The sequence below is a fragment of the Podarcis liolepis genome (assembly GCF_965112155.1).
Source record: "Podarcis liolepis genome assembly, chromosome: 11".
NCBI lineage: Eukaryota > Metazoa > Chordata > Lepidosauria > Squamata > Lacertidae > Podarcis > Podarcis liolepis.
Window position 1 is genome coordinate 26872878 of NC_139565.1, and position 21591 is coordinate 26894468.

Genomic DNA, 21591 nt, shown 5'->3' on the forward strand with positions numbered 1-21591 from the left:
GCAGGTGCTGTAATTTTCAGTGGTTTCACTTTATCACTGATGGCACACTCCTCCATCCATTGGATGCCAACGCTGTCATGTGTCTTATAATAATAAATGAACAAAACCCACCTGTGTTGTTTTCAGCTTCCTTCTGCCCTTGGCTCTACTGCACCTGGGCCCTCAGTGGTGTAGCATGGAGAGAGCCCACAGGGGCAGTTGCCCCGGGCACAACAATTTTAGGGCACAAAATTTCAACACCTGGGGCTGCCTCAATACAGCTGTGCTCTTCCATCGCTGGGCTCCATTGAAAACGGCTTCTCCATGCAAAACAGGAAGCGGCCTTTCCAGACAATGGAACAACTCTTCTTTTCTTAGCTCTGCAACTGCAATCTTCTGGGTGATACGGATGCCATTAGGCAGTTGAATGGGCATGTAGACTCTATCCATTTCCCTCCCTTTCACCCCACCCCCTCTGCACAGCCCCGGGCACTGGCAACCCACGCTATGCCACTGCCCACAATAGACAACATCTACATATTTGGAGGGTGATTCCTTTTCTTTTGTCCCCCTTCTTTAATTATATTGTAACAGACAACGGGAGACTTTTCTTTCAACTTTCTTTTATGCCTCAGAAAACACGAGTGCAGAAAACAGGAAAGTGCTTCATGAATATGGAATTGTTTATAGCATCAAACCAACTTTATTTAAGTTTTGCAGGGCTCAGTCCGTGATCTCTTCCTCTTGCCTCAAGCCAGAGGAAGTGAATGTTGCTCTTAATTAGTTCTTGGTTCATTCCAGGAAGCTCAACACACCCAGGTTGCATCTTGTGGCTCTTTGATATTGTTACAACAAGCAACTGCTGCGCTCGTGGTTTGAAACATTTCTGGCAGTGTCACAGCTGGGTTGCAAATGGTGCATCATATAGAAAGATGATCTGATGTGCCCACAGAAACCCCCCAAGCTATTGTGCAACACTTTGTTGATACTAGAGGATGGTAGGAATTACAAATGCCTGGAAGATCAGTCCTGAATTCTGTACCATCTTGGTATCAGAGAAAAATGAGAAGTGGAGCAGGATCTCATATGCAATAGTGTCTCATACAGTTGGGTATCCTGATGAAGATTGTTTTCTAATCATGCTGTGGGTTCACATCAAGTGGAAATGAGTAACGGCCTGTGCAGATCTTCCACATTTAACATGAGGAAGGTCTGGGATTGTGCACAAAGAGCTTGCATTTGTGCCCCTTGCCCCTGTCCTTGGACACAGTAAGAGCTCACATGTTCAGGCAAATGCATGAACAGGCTTGACTTCTGCTGTTTTTTTTTGGTCTTAGGGCAGGCAAATTGGAAGGTCATCTCGCACAGTGAAGACTTTCCTTCACACTCACAATAGAAAAGGATATGTGGCAACTCTTGTTTGTAGTCTCCGTTCAGTCTTCTTGCAATTATAAAATGAGATAACCCTATAACTATCCCACCTTAAACATATCGATGGAAGGGCAGGATACAAATCTATTAATTTGCTTCATATCTCACCAGAAATCTGCTGCATTTCAGCATCTGTGACCAGCTTTTTTTGCTAGGAAGGATATCCCCTCTTACATTTTCTTGGCTCTAGAAACCTGGACACGCATCAGGAAAAGAAAACAACCTATATACTCTTTAGGTGTGAGAATTCAACCCGATTATCTGCAGGGTCTTTTTCTGCATTCTGCAAGATATGGTGAAGATGGCACTTGCGCAAGTTCTTCACTGTCTAATATGGAATTTGGTGGTTGTATAAAATCTTCCCCTGGAAACTGAGACGTCATTTTAAGATTTATTCCACATGGGAGAGAATGTATTCTTCGCAGTATATATTATTTGTCACCACTGGCAAGCTGGCAAGACTAGAAGGTAATACGGTTTCACCAAAGAACAAGAATATTCTGAGCTTGGGAGAAAAGTGGAGCGATTCTGGATAGGTTACAGAGTACCCAAGAGATGGATATTTATTATACTATTTTAAATATATATATTTATGTCCCAAGTTTATTTTTCAATGTTGAAAAAAAATCCAGGCTTCAGGCATAGAATACAAATTGCTAAAAGTTGGCCAATGGAAGGGTCCTTTGATGTTTCTCCTGCAAGGTAACTGACGACAGGTGGAGACCCCCCATTGCAGTTTATATCATCTCTTCCTAATACAAAAGAAACGGAAGACAGAAGCATTCAGATCAAGAAGAAAGAGCTTAGCTATTTTTGCATTCAGCAGGACTGAAGGTTTCATATTGTGGTTCCAAATAAAGATATCCACTTGGAAATCCATGACTAGCTTTTCTGCTTTCATTCACTTAGGGGGAAGAAACCTTACGCCTGGGGGCCGAAAGTGGCTGCCAAACCTTTCTATCTGGTCCTCAGTACACTCCCCAGACTTGGGGGTATTGTTACTATTTGTTACTGTTATGCATTTTTGGGTTTTTTAAAATTGCAAACTGCCCTGTGATCCTCAGATGAAAAGAGGCATAGAAATTTGATAAATAAAATAATAAATGAACAAACTCCAGTGGCGTAGCATGGGTTGTCAGCACCCGGGGCAAGGCAAGTAATTTGCGCCCCCTAACCCGTGGATTTGCACCCCCTAACCCATGGATTTGCGCCCCCTAACCTGTGGATTTGCGCACCCTAACCCTAACCCCCAGATGTTGTGCCCGGTGCGGCTGGCCCCCCCTGCACCCCCCACGCTACGCCACTGACAAACTCTATTCCAGACTTCCAAGTGTCCCTGTTTTCTAGGGACAGTCCTGGATTTACAGAAGCTGTCCCCGTTTCTGATTTGATCCCAGAATGCCCTGCTTTTCTTTAGGATGTCTCTATTTTCATTGGAGAAATGCTATCCATCTCAAGGACTAAAGTTACTCAAGAATATTGCAGATCATTACTCAACGATAATGTGAACAAAGGTAATCTGTTCTGAGGAAATGTGCGTGGATAGCTAGCACAAGATAAACTGTATGTAGTGTAGAATATGTATAGAATAGCAGCATACAAATGTTAATGTCCTAAGCCTTTAAGATAGCAGATAAAGTACAATCCATGCACTAATCAAATTAAGATGAGATTTTGCTCTTTCAAAACAAAGAAACATTACACTGCAGAGAGGTACAAACTGTATGGATAATTTATGTAAATTGTGGATTCAAATTAATTCAATTGTTTTGTTCTTTTTGAGAAAGCCTTATTCTATCTTTTTTTAAAAAAGTGGATTTCTTTTATTCTGTAGCACAAAAACAGGGGTGGAGAACCTGTGTCTCGCCAGATGTTGATGAATGACAACTTCCATCAACCCCTGCCCATTGGCCATGCTGACACGGATGGATGGGAGGTGGAATCGAACAACATCTGCTAACTCCGGTGAGAGAACAAAAGTGAAATCTCATTACTAATTCATTCTAGGAAAATGAGATAGAACTGTTTTAGGAAGCAATCTGTGGAATCTAGGAGTACAGTGGTTTGAATTGTTGATATACTGTGCAATACATTTCAGATTATATGCATAACGGGTGCAATTATGAAACTCACACTTTATCTTTTTGCTGCAGTGTTTCAGGGAATATTGAGTTTTATTCATTGCCTTATGGCATGGTTGCACTCAGTAATGAAATTGCTACTAGTCACTATGAAATGTCCTTTTTATACAAGGATTGCAACATTACATTTGGTATACGCGAGTCCCACCCCTCATTCCTCACACTGTTTAAAGACTAAAGAACCCAAAAACTAGATGGACAAGGCCAACTTAATGAACTTTTTCTTCCATTTAATGAGTTGTGTGCGTTCGTGTGTGTGTGTGTGTGTGTGTATATATATATATATATATATATGCTTTCGTAGATTTTCACGGGTACAGGAATGCAGGTTTTGGTGTCTTCGGGTGTCTTCCCGTGTAAGAGTTGGGGTGTCTAGGCGACGTTTCGACGAGGTCTCACTCGTCATCTTCAGGCTGGTGCTTTCGGCTTCTTGTTACTGGAACAGAGCAGGATCTCAGTGTTTGAGTTCCTATAAATACTGTTGAGGGGGTGTGGTGTATAGCCTCCAACGTTCTGGGCAGAGAGGAAGTTCCCAGGGTGTGCCTTTTCTTCTTTTGTTCCTTAATTACTTGAGGGATATCTTGAGTGATTTTTTGAGTGATATTCTGAGTACCACTTAGGAGGGTCATTAGGTGTGGATTAGTTGCTAAAGCTTTCGTGTCTTGACCTCTTGAGCTTGTGAAGAGTTTTTCTGAGAAGATGGCTGTACTGCACTTAGTTGTGTTCTGGCTTGGCTTCGTGTATAGGGGCGAGCTGTGGTTTTGTGCCCTGTGTCAGCCAGATCTGTGTAGGGATTGCAGGGGGGTGCAGCATCCGGAGGTGCCACTATGGTTTGGCTACTGGATGGTGTCTGTAATTTATCTGTGGAGAGGGTCTGGGTTTGGGTCTGGTGTGGTTGATTGGAGATGGCGTTCTGTGTGCCTCTGGTTCTGGTGTCGGTTTTTGTGGGGAGGGCTAATTTCCAGATGTCTGGCAGGCGGGACGTGTCGTCACGCTTGTTCATGTTGTTCACATCACCACAAGAGAATAATCATGGAAGCCATCGAGATAGAGAAACACCCTCACAACATGAACAAGCGTGACGACACGTCCCGCCTGCCAGACATCTGGAAATTAGCCCTCCCCACAAAAACCGACACCAGAACCAGAGGCACACAGAACGCCATCTCCAATCAACCACACCAGACCCAAACCCAGACCCTCTCCACAGATAAATTACAGACACCATCCAGTAGCCAAACCATAGTGGCACCTCCGGATGCTGCACCCCCCTGCAATCCCTACACAGATCTGGCTGACACAGGGCACAAAACCACAGCTCGCCCCTATACACGAAGCCAAGCCAGAACACAACTAAGTGCAGTACAGCCATCTTCTCAGAAAAACTCTTCACAAGCTCAAGAGGTCAAGACACGAAAGCTTTAGCAACTAATCCACACCTAATGACCCTCCTAAGTGGTACTCAGAATATCACTCAAAAAATCACTCAAGATATCCCTCAAGTAATTAAGGAACAAAAGAAGAAAAGGCACACCCTGGGAACTTCCTCTCTGCCCAGAACGTTGGAGGCTATACACCACACCCCCTCAACAGTATTTATAGGAACTCAAACACTGAGATCCTGCTCTGTTCCAGTAACAAGAAGCCGAAAGCACCAGCCTGAAGATGACGAGTGAGACCTCGTCGAAACGTCGCCTAGACACCCCAACTCTTACACGGGAAGACACCCGAAGACACCAAAACCTGCATATATATATATATATATATATATATATATATATATATATATACTGATTGCAATACCGATGCATGTGAAACCTTCAGTGGCGCATACAGACTCCTGGCATTAGTTGTAAAGGAAGAGGCATTTAACACAAAAAGAAAGTCTTCAGTAGATAATTTTCTAAGTCACTCATTCCTTGTGTTATTTTAGTCGGCCCCTAATGATATGTTGACAACATTTATTGGAGTATAAGCAAAAGCTGTTGAACTCAGCACCAGACTAACCATCTGACTGGTTCAATATTGCCCACCCCAGGGGTATGGGGCTTCCAGCCAGGGGGTCCAATTTGGCCAATTAGGAAATTTCCCCAAGGTCACACCCACCTGTCAATCAGCTGGCACCACTGGGTTCCTGCTGGGAACTGGTACAATGACAAAGGAGCAGGATTTTACTCCCTTCTCATCAGCTGATGAGTAGAGAGTTCAGTCCTTCCTTCTGGGTACTGCTTTGCCAACACGTATGCTGCAGGGAACATGCTGTAGGAGCAGAGAGCAGGAATGAAGTCTCCACTTATCAGCTGATGAGTGGTCTTAAACCAGGGAACACTGTGGATCAGATACTGGCTTCCTTGGCTATTGTGACTGTTGCTCAAAGGAGGCAATTAAATATAATTTCAGCTGCACATCACAGCCCATATCCTCCTGGCTTGGGAAATAAGAGGACCAATCTGATGGCCTGGCTGGCTGCTATAAGACTCCCAGATTTGCTCCCTTCCTCCTACACTGGGAAACTTGTAGCTGAAAGAGTCTACCAAGTCTTCCCGCCATTTCACCAGACCACTGGGCTTCATCCTTTCTGATTTCTGCCTGCAGCCTGCCTACATACATCCTACCCAAGGTAATTGCTCACATTTGTCCTGAGTGTCTGGCAATATTATATTTTTGATTCAGATTTGCAGCTAGGTGCATAGAGAATTTGGGGAGCTTTGGTAACCATAAAAATCCAGCCAACAAGAAACATTAAACTCAGCTCTAGAAACGATACATTTCCACAAGAGAAAATATATCTGAAACTGAATCACCACAGCAAGGCCATGAGGTTCAAGCGTTGTTGTTTTTAGCAGCATATAATTACTTGCAGAATGAGCTGCGCTCTCTATTTTTTCCTATTTTCTGCCAGTGTGCCATTGCTAACTGGAACTGGTATAGTATGATCGGCTGATGTTTTAAAATACATATCATGATTGCATATGCAATAACCAGTTGTGACTTGCAATACAATTTACACAGTTCGGTTGTTCACCTTTATGTGTGAGAGAAGCTTCCTACGAACAGCTCCCGATATATTTAATGGAGCCTTTCAAATTCTTCCTTTGCATCTTCTCCTTTTTTTACTGTGATGCCTCTGAACAACTACTGCAGCCAAACAAGTGAAATCCTAAATATAATGATCACAAAATATATTTCATTTAAAACAATGGTACTGAAATACCATAGACATATTAAGAATGTGACTGGCAATCAAAAGCAAATTAGAATGTAATCAGGAATTAATGGTGTTAATCAAGTGCATTAGTTCAAATAATTTCCTCAGAAAGGAAAATTACAATGAAGCAACAGAAGGAAGCCCTACTGAGCTCAATGGGCCCTACTCCTAGGTAAACGTGCATGGGAATGCAGCATTAAATTCCACATAATGTCAATAAGTAGCTACTTTCATCCTTGACATTTTAAAACTGGACACATATTAGCAATAGACTCTACTTGACAAATTAATACAACTGATGATCCAAAATGGCAGTTAGAATGGAAAACAAATCTAGAATGTTCTGGTTTCTGTATAAAGAATGGCGTCAAGCTGAACTTATTACAAGAACGGATCAATAGGGCACTTAATACTCCACTTTTTGCCAGTCTATCTCATAAAACAGCTAACAGAAATAGAAGAGCTACATAGGAACAGAGTAAAAATAAGAAAAATGGGAAGACCTCTGGATGGAGGCTAATAAGAGAGGCCATTAAATAGATATATAAAACCATGAAGAATATTGAGAAGGTCAGGCTGGCACTTCCACTTTCCTTTATCCAATAAAGAGCAAGGTGACATTCTATGAATCTGAAAAGTGTTAATAGAAGAATACTGTGGAACTCATGGCTACATAGATCAGGTGCAGGGAACCTTGGTTTTCCTCCAAATGTTGCTGAACTACAATTCCCATCCGTCCCAGGAGGCATGGTCAAGGGCCAGGGATGATGGGAGTTGTGGTTCAGCAACATCTGGGGAGCCAAACGTTGCCCCCACATCATTTCAGCCAGGTGTTTACTTCTGCCTGTTATCTATTGATTCCAATGTACATACGGAGTGTGTGCCCATGGGTGGACATGTTCTGTTTGGGAATATCTTCATTTACAGCCCAACAAGAAGAATGTAACTGTTTGGCTGTGATAGTTTCTGTTTATTGTGGCCTTGAAGGCCACTTTGAATGCAAGGTTGGCATTTGTTTCTGCTACCAGTGCTGAATGGTTATTTATTGGCAGTTGGGATTGTGTGGCACCACATGTTGTGATTATATAGTTGGAACTGGGAGTACAGAAGTAGTTATATAACCTTCAAAGTAACAGTCTCCTCTGGTATAGATCCGGGCCCCTCTCAGCTACAATTCCCAGGGTGGTTTAACAATAAATTTCTCTTCCCAAGGAACTCTGGGAATTGCAGCTCTCTGAGGGGAATTGGGGTTTCTTAACAACTCTCAGCAGGGTGCTTTGAGGGAAGAAATGACTATGTAAAGTGGTAGGATACTACTTTTTTAAAATAAAAGAACTTTGCTTCAGGATGAGAACAGAAATCGTGCTCCAGCGGTGTGGCGGCAGCAGGAGGTCCCATTAGCTAAAGTGGTGCTTCAGGTTAAGAACAGTTGCAGGTTAAGAACGGACCTCCAGAATGAATTAAGTACTTAACCCGAGGTACCACTGTACAGTACAAAAGAAACTAATCTAGGTATGATACTAGATCCGTTGTTCAGCCCAGACACTGAGGTCCAGCACCGAGGGCCTTCTGGCAGTTCCCTCACTGCAAAAAGCAAGGTTACAGGGAACCAGGCAGAGGGCCTTCTTGGTAGTGGCACCCACCCTGTGGAACTCCCTCCCATCAAATGTCAAGGAAATTAACAACTATCTGACTTTTAGAAGACATCTGAAGGCAGCCCTGTTTAGGGAAGTTTTTAATGTTTGATGTTTTATCGTGTTTTTAATATTCTGTTGGGAGCCGCCCAGAGTGGTTGGGAAGGCCCCGCCAGATGGGCGGGGTATAAATAAATTCTTATTCTTATACTACTTTAAATGCATAGTGTAGATGGGTCCCCAGAGTAGCCCTTTGGGGCAATGGACTTTTTCTGTGGGATACTTTGCCCAGGAAGGCTCATGTCCTGCAAATATTAGACTGGAGATATTTCAGGCTGGATATATTTAAGCAGAGGCTGGAGAGGCGTCAGCTCGGGAGGTTGTAGTTGTAGCTTGCATTGCAGGCATTGCACTAAGTTGTTGCACTCAACCACCGCCAAGGTAGCTTTCAGTTCTGTGATTCTGTCCTGACCAGCATGGTGATGTGAGAAGAAGCAGACACAATGTGACAAATGAACATTATACCATGAGATGGACAAGCTCCATTGGGGGGGGGGGGACCATATATATATATATATATATATATATATATATATATATATATATATATAAAAAATAATAATAATAATAATAATTTATTATTTGTACCCCGCCCATCTGGCTGGGTTTCCCCAGCCACTCTGGGCGGCTTCCACAGAAACCAAAAAACACTAAAATATCATACATTAAAAGCTTCCCTGAATAGGGCCGCCTTAAGATGTTTTCTGAATGTCAGGTAGTTGTCCATCACCTTGACATCCGATGGGAGGGCATTCCACAGGGCGGGCGCCACCACCGAAAAGGCCCTCTGCCTGGTTCCCTGTAGCTTCGCTTCTCGCAATGAGGGAACCGCCAGAAGGCCCTCGGCGCTGGACCTCAGTGTCCGGGCAGAACGATGGGGGTGGAGACGCTCCTTCAGGTATACTGGGCCATATATATATATATATATATATTTGCTTTCGTAGATTTTCACGGGTACAGGAATGCAGGTTTTGGTGTCTTCGGGTGTCTTCCCGTGTAAGAGTTGGGGTGTCTAGGCGACGTTTCGACGAGGTCTCACTCGTCATCTTCAGGCTGGTGCTTTCGGCTTCTTGTTACTGGAACAGAGCAGGATCCCAGTGTTTGAGTTCCTATAAATACTGTTGAGGGGGTGTGGTGTATAGCCTCCAACGTTCTGGGCAGATAGGAAGTTCCCAGGGTGTGCCTTTTCTTCTTTTGTTCCTTAATTACTTGAGGGATATCTTGAGTGATTTCTTGAGTGATATTCTGAGTACCACTTAGGAGGGTCATTAGGTGTGGATTAGTTGCTAAAGCTTTCGTGTCTTGACCTCTTGAGCTTGTGAAGAGTTTTTCTGAGAAGATGGTTGTACTGCACTTAGTTGTGCTCTGGCTTGGCTTCGTGTATAGGGGCGAGCTGTGGTTTTGTGCCCTGTGTCAGCCAGATCTGTGTAGGGATTGCAGGGGGGTGCAGCATCCGGAGGTGCCACTATGGTTTGGCTACTGGATGGTGTCTGTAATTTATCTGTGGAGAGGGTCTGGGTTTGGGTCTGGTGTGGTTGATTGGAGATGGCGTTCTGTGTGCCTCTGGTTCTGGTGTCGGTTTTTGTGGGGAGGGCTAATTTCCAGATGTCTGGCAGGCGGGACGTGTCGTCACGCTTGTTCATGTTGTGAGGGTGTTTCTCTATCTCGATGGCTTCCATGATTATTCTCTTGTGGTGATGTTCCATGTTAAAGAGCAATTTGGAATCTGCAAAATTAATTTCGTGTCCTGTTTCTTTCATGTGTTGGAAAAGAGAGGAAGCTTTTTCTTCTTTTTTGACGGCATTCTTGTGTTCTGCGATACGTGCATTTATTCGTCTGTTTGTTTGTCCAATGTACGTGGCTGGGCAGACTTTGCAGGGTATTTCATAGACCCCTTGGTTTTCCAACTGGATTTTATCTTTGGGGTTTCTGAGGATATTGGCTATTTTTTGGTTGGTGCAAAAGGCTGTTTTGATATTGTGTTTATGGAGGATTTTGCTAATTTTATCTGTAGTGCCCTTGATATAAGGAAGGAGGGCCATGCCATTGTTTTCTTCTGTGTCTTGGTTTTTGGGGGGTGTTTCTTTTTGGATTAGCTTCGTAACCCTGTTTTGCTGGTATCCATTGGCGATTAACACATTTGAGAGATTCAGAACGTTGGAGGCTATACACCACACCCCCTCTACAGTATTTATAGGAACTCAAACACTGAGATCCCGCTCTGTTCCAGTAACAAGAAGCCGAAAGCACCAGCCTGAAGATGACGAGTGAGACCTCGTCGAAACGTCGCCTAGACACCCCAACTTTTACACGGGAAGACACCCGAGGACACCAAAACCTGCATATATATATATATATATATATATATATATATGGAAGTTATTCAATGAATTATTACATCTATAAGATGCCCCATGTATAAGACGTCCACTATTTTGGGGGACTCCAATTTAAGAAAGAAATCGTATATTTTTTTTACTATCTGTTTATAAGACGCCCCCAAATTTTTGACATTATTTTTTTAGGGAAAAAACCTAGCCTTATACACAGAAAAATACGGCAACTTTTGCTATTACAATCATAACTGATCTTTGCACACAGCAATTGCTGGTGGCAGAATTCCTCTGAATAACTGGAATAGTCTAAGATTCATTTGAAGGCCATCAACTCCTCCCAGCTGGTCATTGAATCAGGAAGAAATCTCCAGAAAATCTTAAATAGTCAGTGCTGTCTATTGTACATTTTAATTCAATTGTTTCTTCTGCTTAAAATATGCGCTTCCTAGCTTCAAAAAATAAAAAGTTGTGTAGGGAAAACACAACACAAAGGTATTTGTCTACCTTATAATTTCCCTATATATTTAATATTCTGCCTGTCTTCTAAGACAAGGAAGTAACTAATACCAACATAAAAGCAAAATGAAAACAGCAACAATCAAACAACAATAATATAAATGGTAACATTCGATAATCAGTCAATTCCAAGGGCCTCCCACATAAATAATGTATTGGTCAGGCAGTGGAAGATGCTGAACAATGGCTCTGGTGGGCTACCATGCATGATATCCTTCTGAGCTATCTAGCTGGGAGGAGTATAAGTGATGTTCCATTCTTTTGAGAAAGGCATTTGGGGGATACCAAATTGTGGAGACCACAATACTCTCCAGGCTAAACATACCCTAAACCATTCTTTTAATGCTTACAGACATAACAAGTTTGGTATGGCATGGGACAAGGATTTTCCTGTCAGCCTGGCTGATCCCAGGTCCAGCCCACATGATGTTCCTGTTAGTCATGCCCATTAATTTCAGTGGTTCTACTCTGAGTAGGATTGGCTTTGGGTACAGCTGGATGTGAATGTCATAAGAGGAGATGCTTTGGCTTTGTGGGTGGAGGAAACCTTGTGTAGGACATGCAAGGAAGCTCGTTCAGTGACTCAGACAGCTTCGCCAAGTCTTAGCCTTTCAAGCAAGGCTTTCCAAACTTTTCATGCTGGTGAGACACATTTTAGACATGCATTATTTTGTGACACAGTAATTCAGTTTTACTCGCAAACTGGAGGTTAAAGTAACCCCTTTCCAGCCCTGGGAGGAGCTTTCGTGTAACACACCTACACACTGCAGCTGACACACTAACGTGTTGCGACACACAGTTTGGAAAGCTCTGACTTACTGACTGCAACCCAGCTCTTGAAGTAAAATCTGAAATACTTGACACAGAAATTTGCCCCCTAAGTTGTGAGTCAGGGGTGGAGGCTGTTCTGCATAACCCAAGGATCTGATTTTTCTGAGCTCTAAATCAGGATAGGTCTTTATATATGCTAGATGCAGATGTTCATGGCCCAGGAGTCATTTGCATGCATTTTGTCCTCCATTTTCCTGGGTTATGCTCTTTATACTTGTGTGTCTGTGGGTGGGGAGTGAGGTTGGGAATGTTTATTGCATTGAACTTCTTTTGTGTTTTCTTCTTCGACTGGAACAAGTTTCCCCAAAACAAAGGATTCTCAAGCCTAGCTATCTGCAAAGAACATGGATTTAGAGTTGCAATTATTTACCCTGGAAGCCTTCCTATGTGATTTACCCTTGAGGGAGCAGACGCCTATGATCTCTCTAAGTGTGCAATCAAACTATTGTGTGCACACTCCAAGATAAAATGGCTTAAGCATAATTTCCATGCCTGCCTTTTTGGAGAGATTATTTGGCAAATAGTTTTATTGTAATGAATAAATTAACAAAAATAAATCTTTATCTCCCTAGGCAATATGTGATGGGCAAAGGAGAAAATCAAATGACGAAGTTAGTGACTTGTTTATAAAACATTTACCCATGTGTGGAATTCTTGGGTTTTGTCTTATGAGGCTCAACTTCCTAGAGTATAGCATTTAGGTTTAAAAGAGTAGATTGTTGTAAAAATGTTTAATATTTGTCTCTGATCATGGATTACTCAGGCAGGGAGGTTTAAAGGAAGACATACAAGAATATTTTGACAAGCTTTTTCTTTTATGTTCATAGATTCTGTACCTCCTCCCCCATCTGTTCCTCTGTCTACAAGGAGAGAAGATTTCTAAAGAGAGAAGGGAGTTATCTTAAATGAAGTCTTTTGTTGCTCTTTGAAACAGCAATTTAGAAAACAAGAAATACCCTCATTTCTGGGAGTAGTGTCTTTGTTTACTAAATTTCACAGAGCCTTTCAAGTGAACTATAGGGTCACAGAGCACTTAATACTGTGAATCCTTTGGGATTGGTGGAACTGTAACATCATCTGCCCAGCAAATAGGAAAGTGCATTAGGAATCGCTTTGTTTGTTCATCTGAAACAACCTAAATAACATTTAATTCAATTGAAATAAGAAAATTGTAACGCAGAAGGGTCAAACTCTGGTGCAAATATTTATAGGCTGCTTCTTAGGGTCAAGCTCTCCCAAGACAGCTTTTGCTAACAGATGCCTGCAGATGCTGACATGATGCTCAGCGCCATGGTTCCCTCTGAGCACTCTGATTCAGACTAATTGGTAGAGGCCGTTGAGGGTGAATGACTGGAATGGGAGGAAGGGAAGGGGATGAGACTATGCACTAGAGGCCCCTTGACAAAGCCCCTCCCCCAATGAGTGGAGTATTATCTCTCCTCAATATGTAGAGAACCAGATTCTAACTGCTGCTGCCATATATTTGTATTGTGCTGTTAACCAATGCCTTTAAAACACTAGTAGCTGTGGTAGATTAGACATGGTACAAAAGCAAGCCAGACACACTTTGTAAGTAAATAGAAATGATGAAATATTCTCCAATGATTATTAAATAGAAAAGTAAAACAAGGTAAATACTATACTTTGGTTACCTGTTAACGATTTATGCTTGCTTTTACGAGGTTGTTGTTATTATAACTGGCTGTTGTTTGCAAATATAGGAACTTACATGAGACTCAATGGTGAAGCACAATTCCTATCCATGCTTAACTTGGTTGCCAATTACCCATAGCAACCAGTAAGTTCTCACCACTGCAATGCAAAAAAGGCCTTGGGCTGGTTCTCCTATAAGTCAGGTTTGCAGGCATTCTCGCTCTGGTCAGCTCCAGGAGGTCCTTGCTGAACTCTCCCTGACTGCTCACAGTTCTTTAATTTGCTTAAGCTGGTGGTTCAGCTCTTTGGATGCAGAAGATACTCCCAGGCTTTCCTCAACCACCTCTTGCCTGTCTTCCTCCGGCTTCTGCTTCAACTCTAGACTCCTACGCTCTGCTTTCTCTCCCAGTTTCTTCTTCTTCTGGTCAGCAATCTCAGACTCTCACACGCTCCCTAAGCTGTGCTAGAACTAGCCTATTTATGTTCCAACCAGCCTACCCTTCAGCCAATAAGATTTGATTGGTATACAGACCACACTTTCTGTCCAGTGAGTCACCAAGAGTTTCTATCTAGCAAGCCAATCAGAAGAGCAATTTTCAATCCTGTAACTCAGCATTAAAAGAAGCCAGCTTACCCGCAATCGGCTTTATGCTGCTAAGTAACAATCAGCTGCCAACCACGAATGGATGCTCAATTCTTCACATACACAGCAAACTCTTATAAGTGGTATTTAAACCAAACATTGTCCCAATTAAGCACATTTTATAATGTGATTGCTCCTCAGTGTGTGTGTGTGTGTGAGAGAGAGAGAGAGAGAGGGAGGGAGGGAGGGAGGGAGGGGTGGGGGTGGGGGAAGGAACCTACTGTAGGTGGTATGACACATAGGCACAGATAGAAGAAGGAGGAGGAGGAGGAGGAGGAGGAGGAGGAGGAGGAGGAGGAGGAGAAGAGGAGTAGTTTGGATTTGATATCCCGCTTTATCACTACCCGGAGTCTCAAAGCGGCTAACATTCTCCTTTCCCTTCCTCCCTCACAACAAACACTCTGTGAGGTGAGTGCGGCTGAGAGACTTCAAAGAAGTGTGACTAGCCCAAGTTCACCCAGCAGCTGCATATGGAGGAGCGTAGACGCGAACCCGGTTCCCCAGATTACGAGTCCACCGCTCTTAACCACCACACCGTGCTGGCTCTCAGATAACTGACTATACATGCAAATTCTGGTGAGGACTAGTTTGCAAACTCCTAAAATAGAATTTCAAGCCTTTTAAACTAGAAGCTGCTCATGTCAAGTCTGCGAAACCTTACCTATCGTGGTTAATATAAATCAGTTTATCGCAGCGACAATAAAACAGACCTGTCATAATGAAGTTAATAGCAGGAGATAGCAGTAAAAAATAGCTGACAGCTGGCCTGACTTCAAAGTACTCGTTTATACCTATTTCGAACATACAGTCATGATTTTATACTTTATTTAGCTCCTCTGGAAATATATTTCTAGCCTAAATGTAGGTTCTCGTGAGAAAACCCAGTGGTTGTACCATAATGTTCCATATTGCATAGCTGTCAACTGACTGAACAATTTTAGTTGATTAATCACCTGCTATTTGACCCATTAACTGAACACTTAATTACATTTAAGAATATTTGCATATTGCCCAACAATGCCCTTTTGAGACAATGAAGGTATGAGAGAACTTTCAGTATAATAAGCAAAAACTACTAGCTGCTTGTAAGAACAGAACCAACGTTCAATACTTTTGATTCATTCCATATTATAGTAATAACACCAGTACCAAAAGTAGGTACAAAAATACCCTCAGCTCTCTGCCTTGCTGATGAAAATTGCCCCCTCCAATTAATCAACTTCACTGATTAAATTGATTAAAACTTGCAGACATAATAAACACAATGCAAGGTGCAAATCTGCTGTTTAATTAAAAGCAAAAGAGGGAGTCTTGAAACAAGCAAAGACTCTTTCTTTGCCGCAGCTGTTAAATTAAGGTAGCAAGAACTCTATATTCTATATTGCAAACCAGATGGAGAAGATTGGGATGAAAGGGTAGAGCACATGGTCTCTAGATCAGTGGTACGGGACCTCTTTGCTGGCCTGTCCAAGGAAATTGCCTCATACAGCTAAAGAGCCCTTTTGTTTCACACCAATGAAAAGAAAGACCAGGTGTCCAGGTCCAATAGCAGACAAGGTCCTGACTACCATTTTTTGGCAGGCAGCAAATATTTGGATGGAAGAAGGGAAGCCCAGTGGCTTCCTGCAGCAACTGAGCACAGTAGATCTTGGAGATTCATTGTGGTGTTAGTGCTACATTTTCATACCACCACCCCCCATCATCTTCAGAACACTAACCTTTTAATTCTTATTTTTACATTTATTCCAGATTTTCTCTTACGGTGGAAAGTTACCATACTTAAAAACTACCGGCCATGCATCTACAGTCATCACTTGGTTGCAAACTTGTTACTGCATTCGTTTTGTTGGGTGCTCTCTCATGGGTGTGGTGATGTTTCAATAGGTGGTCTGTACTACCCCATTCCCAGATTCTATTTGCCCTTCATCGGAACACAACCTCGCCATTTTGTTTCTGCCAACCAAAATAATACAAGTGTGCTAATTTCCATTACCTGCAGCATTTTGAAAGCATGCTGGAAGTTCAGCAACACAGTTTGGAGGTGCTATCCTGTCAAGACCTTAGCACATCTGGAGGGAAGGTATCTTGGTGAATTTAAATGCAGCACCTACATCAAGACTTTTTTCTTTTATATTCTTTATTGAAAAATAAAAAGTACACAATTACAAGTGCTTAGAGTAAAAAAAGAAGAAGCAAGAAATAGTACCCATGTAGAAAACAAAACAGAACCCCCCCAAAAATAAAGAAAGAAAAAAGGTATTGTGTACATTATAAAAAAGGGGAAATGTTATTGTAGTTAACCAGACCTTAGATGAATATGTTTTTTTAAAAAACAAACATATTTTTAATACTGAGATCTTGCATGAAACCTCTCTATCAGAATTACAGTACAGTGGTACCTCAGGTTAAGTACTTAATTCGTTCCGGAGGTCTGTTCTTAACCTGAAACTGTTCTTAAACTGAAGCACCACTTTAGCTAATGGGGCCTCCTGCTGTTGCCATGCCGCCGGAGCCCGATTTCTGTTCTCATCTTGAAGCAAAGTTCTTAACCTGAAGCACTATTTCTGGGTTAGCGGAGTGTGTAACCTGAAGCGTATGTAACATGAAGCATATGAAACCCGAGGTACCACTGTATTGGCACTCTGAGACATAGTGAAAAGCTGGGTATAAAATGACTAAGATGAATAAATAACCAATAGCTATATATTAGTCTTGCACAATATCTAATTACTGTTTGTTTGTTTGTTTTGTTCTAAATAAATAAATAAGGTTGTTGACCTTTCTCCTAAAAAGTACAGGACTCTGTTATGCCCAAAGCTTTTAACATTTGCTCTTGGAAACATCCTGATTTTTAAATTTATTTTTTTTTAGTGTGTGAGCACAAGTACAGAAATACCGGCATGCATCTCCAGTACAGGAAAAGGTTGTAGGGCAGAGAAGCAGCTGCTGAGAGGAGAGGTCAGAACACACATTATGGTAACATTGCATTAAGGACTGCCCAGTGATGTGGTCCAGAAACAGCATCATAGCTAAAGAATTAAACACAATACTCTAACCACTTAGTGTGTCAGTCTTGCACACAGTGACTGGGGGATGATGGAAGTTCAGGCCACCCAGATGTTGATGGGCTTCCCTGGTATAGATGTTTGATCCCAGGGTTTCTGATTTGAGACCAATCATGTCTTGAAACCTTGGTGCAGCGGCAAAATTCATTATCTGATGTGCTACTGTTGCTTAGGGCTAACCCAGAAATGTGATGTAAATGTGTGAATCCATCAGTTTAACATATTTTTTTTTTGCATATGCCAGCTGCAGAGGCAGGTGTGAAATGGACTAGGTCTTCCTCCATGTTTTCCAGATAAAATTCTGTCTCACCCAGCCACCATAGATGCACAATCATTTTAAACGGGCCTTTTCACACTTGACATTTCTAGTATAATTGCTGGGTTTCCATATATATATATATATATATATATATATATATATATATATATTGCATGCTGCCACACAACACCGTCTATATTCAGCATTCCAGAATAATGAAATCAATAACCAAACATTTTCCCTTCTACTGCAAAAAGAAAGAAAGAAAGAAAGAAAGAAAGAAAGAAAGAAAGAAAGAAAGAAAGAAAGAAAAAGCCTGACATGTATACAAGCATCAACCTTGTTTTTGTGTGGATGGCGTAGGGATTGATTTGGGAGATGACTGTTTCATTCCACTTCCTTCTGACCGGTTTGAGCTGTCATTGTGCAAACTCAGTTCAGAGGAGTGATCTGACAGATTGAGACACTGGTGCTGAGTCAAAGTACTGCCCATGGCAGCAATCATTAGCTGCTGACAAAATGTCATCACAATAACGAGGTTCACCATAGCTCAGGCAGACTTGTAGTTCCTCTTCTCATCATCTATATTCCCATGAGATTAGAATTACAGAAGACTAGGCATTAAGGGGGTGGAGAACCCTGCAAAAGAGCTGTCCCCATCTGCATGCTCATAATTCTGACATATACAGTGGTACCTCGGGTTAAGTACTTAATTTGTTCTGGAGGTCCGTACTTAACCTGAAACTGTTCTTAACCTGAAGCACCACTTTAGCTAATGGGGCCTCCTGCTGCTGCTATGCCGCCAGAGCCTGATTTCTGTTCTCATCCTGAAGCAAAGTTCTTGACCTGAAGCACTATTTCTGGGTTAGTGGAGTCTGTAACCTGAAGCGTATGTAACCTGAGGTACCACTGTACTGGCTGAGAGGAACATAAGAGTGCATTAGGAGTGCAGCTAGAGCCACAGCACTTTTCTCAATTCAGGCCCAACCTACCATTAGTGTGGCAAGGAAAGCACTGCACTCACTCTCTAATTATGGTGACATGTGACCAAAGGTGCAAACAACCAGCTACAAATCTGCTCTTAAAAATGCTGCATCAAACAACAACTATACTGCTATAAATGGGGAAAGCCGCTTGAAGAATAGTTGTGCGAATGAGCTTGTAGTGGATGCCTTTAAACCATCTGAGAAGCCTGATTTGGAGGGTTTGAGGCACATGCTTGCTGGTGCTCAACATTCCCTCCGTATACATCTCATCACAAGGTAATTGCAAATTCATGTTGTCTAAATGCAGCTCTCATTTTCAGAGGCAAAGAAAATATTCTGAATTCCATTTTATAATAATTTATTCTGTCCCTTCATAAACTCTTGACTTTTCTATTTGCTTTATTTGTACACTTTACAATATAGTTTGAGTTACTGCCACCATGGAAATTCTGCATTGTCTTTTGTAATATCTTTTTCCCCTTGGTAATTGCTTTTAGCTGATGGTTGTGCATAAAGCACACTAGTATGAAAAAACCACAACAATTTCCTTGCCTTTTATTTGCTTTCTTACTACAAAACACTCCAGTTCCTGATACTCTGAACACTTAGTTCTATTTTCTAATAACTGAAGTAAAATATATAAACAACCCCCCCATTTTACATAATTTTCTAAATTTGATCTATATCTCTGTCCTGATTTTAGCAACTTCCACGAAGACTTGTAATTTTCTGTCTCATTTTGCGCACCGGTGTCTAATGCATCATATTAGTGCATACATCAGCAATACCTCTGGCTGGAATATTGTATTAAATCGTGTCACACTTCAGAGTCTTTGAAATCCCTCATTAACCTTTTGATAATGCAGCTCATTAGATTTAAAAGTAAACTTGTCCTTTCTGACTTTCATCACATGTCATCAGAAACCATGGCTTTAGGCCACCCTAAGGAAGACAGTTTTTGGGGGTTTTTTATAGAATTTTATAGCATTATTTTTCAGCATTCAGGATTTTCTGTGTTCCTGCTCTGGTAACCTGCATTGCATTTAGTTTCTAGCATTATTTTTCAGTTCCCTGCCCCAATGAGTATGGAGTATGTGTCCAAGCACAATTCAAAGTGTTGGTGCTGACCTTTAAAGCCCTAAACAGCCTTGGCCATGTATACCTGAAGGAGCATCTCCACACCCATTGTTCAGCCTGGACACTGAGGCCCAGCTCCGAGGGGCCTTCTGGCAGTTCCCTCACTGTGAGAAATGAAGTTACAGGGAACCAGGCAGAGGGCCTTCTCGGTAGTGGCACCCACCCTGTGGAACACCTTCCTATCAGATGCCAGTGAGATGAGTAACTACATAACCTTTAGAAGACACCTGCAGGTAGCCCTGTATCGGGAAGCTTTTTAATGTGTAATGTTTAACATATGCTGGAAGGCACCAAGAGTGGCTGGGGCAACACAGTCAGATGGGCAGGATCCAAATAATAATGGGGAGAATTAGAGGGTATGCACACATAACATTAATCTTTTTCACTGATGTGTCTTCTATCTGTTCACAAAAACAGATCCTGTACTCAGTGGCAGGGTCTCAAATATTCAGATGCTTGCTCTTGAATATATTTAAGATTACTTTAAAAATAATAATCAGTTTATGTTCAGATATGGTTTACTTTAGCTGTATCAATGCAGGGTAAACACACCCACACCCCCCATTTGTGTTCAGTATAGCAATTTGCATCTTTGTCATGACCGGTGAGTACCAAGTCCAACACTCCCATTTGGCCAACTTGAGGAAACTGCCTCAGGCAGCAGATTTTGGAGGGCAGCCCCCAGCTGCTGCTCTTGAGCCACCCAGTTATTATCCCCTCTGTTGCCACATGGCCTGTCTTAATGCCCCTAATCTGGCCAGCTGCCTCAGGTGTGCTAGAGGACACAATTCCATCACTGGTGCTGAAATAAGATGCAGCTGTTAATCCAACTGACTTCCACATACAGAACGGGATGTGTGCCACCTTGTTCTTTTCCTCAAGAAATAAAACATATACTGGACTGCCCCTGGTTACTGCACAGGCCAGTAACCTGTAATTATTTGGAAAACACTAATAACCAAGGCTGCAACACTTATTTAGGAGTAGGTCCTGATGAACTCAGTGGAACTTACTGCTGAGTACACACAAGTGAGATAATTCTGCTGATGTCTATAAGTAGCAAACTCAGTAGAAAGGTAGATGTTATTAAGAATTAATCAAAGACAATCTAAGAAGGAGGGTTATATTCCACCCCCCTTGCCTTCTTAACTAAGTCCCTGCTTTTTTAACTTGAATAAACTAGATTGATTCCTTATAGCCTTCCATTCATGAAAATGAAAAACCCTGTTCATAATATTCTTTTGCTAGCCACATGCAAGGCAGTCTATCAAATATTCCAATGCAGATACCCTAGATTATTTTTCTTGTCGCTCATATGTTCATAACCCCCGTGGGATAAACTGAGAAATAAATGTGCACAAAAGCAGGTTAACATTATTGAGCTGTGAAATACAGGGTTTTTTTTTTACTTGACATCTTAATTATATAACTTCAGAGTTCATGCATCTGAAATACAAATGGCCTATACAGGTCACATAGGCTAGTCCCAGAGATCTAGTAAATGCTTCAGATCTTGTAAATGATCACTGTTGAACGTCCAAATCTGAGAGAAGCATCTGATTTATCATATTGCTATGGTGAAAACATTAGAATTTATACACAGGCCAATAATACATTTGACCATTGGATGCCACTCTTACTGCTTAAGAGAGATAAAGTTGAAAGAGAGCTGTCTTGGATGAAAAATGTTCTTCTTCAGCAAGAAGATTTGC

General features: G+C 41.9%; 1 long non-coding RNA gene across 1 annotated transcript; it reads right to left on the bottom strand.

Annotated features, from left to right (window-relative positions):
• Window positions 1–325: 325 nt before the first annotated feature.
• LOC310688354 lies at window positions 326–16544 on the bottom strand. Its single transcript, XR_014516886.1, has 3 exons — window positions 16426–16544; window positions 6577–6689; window positions 326–2162 (listed from the first exon to the last, which is right to left on the bottom strand). It is a non-coding gene; the product is annotated as an uncharacterized lncRNA (long non-coding RNA).
• Window positions 16545–21591: the final 5047 nt, after the last annotated feature.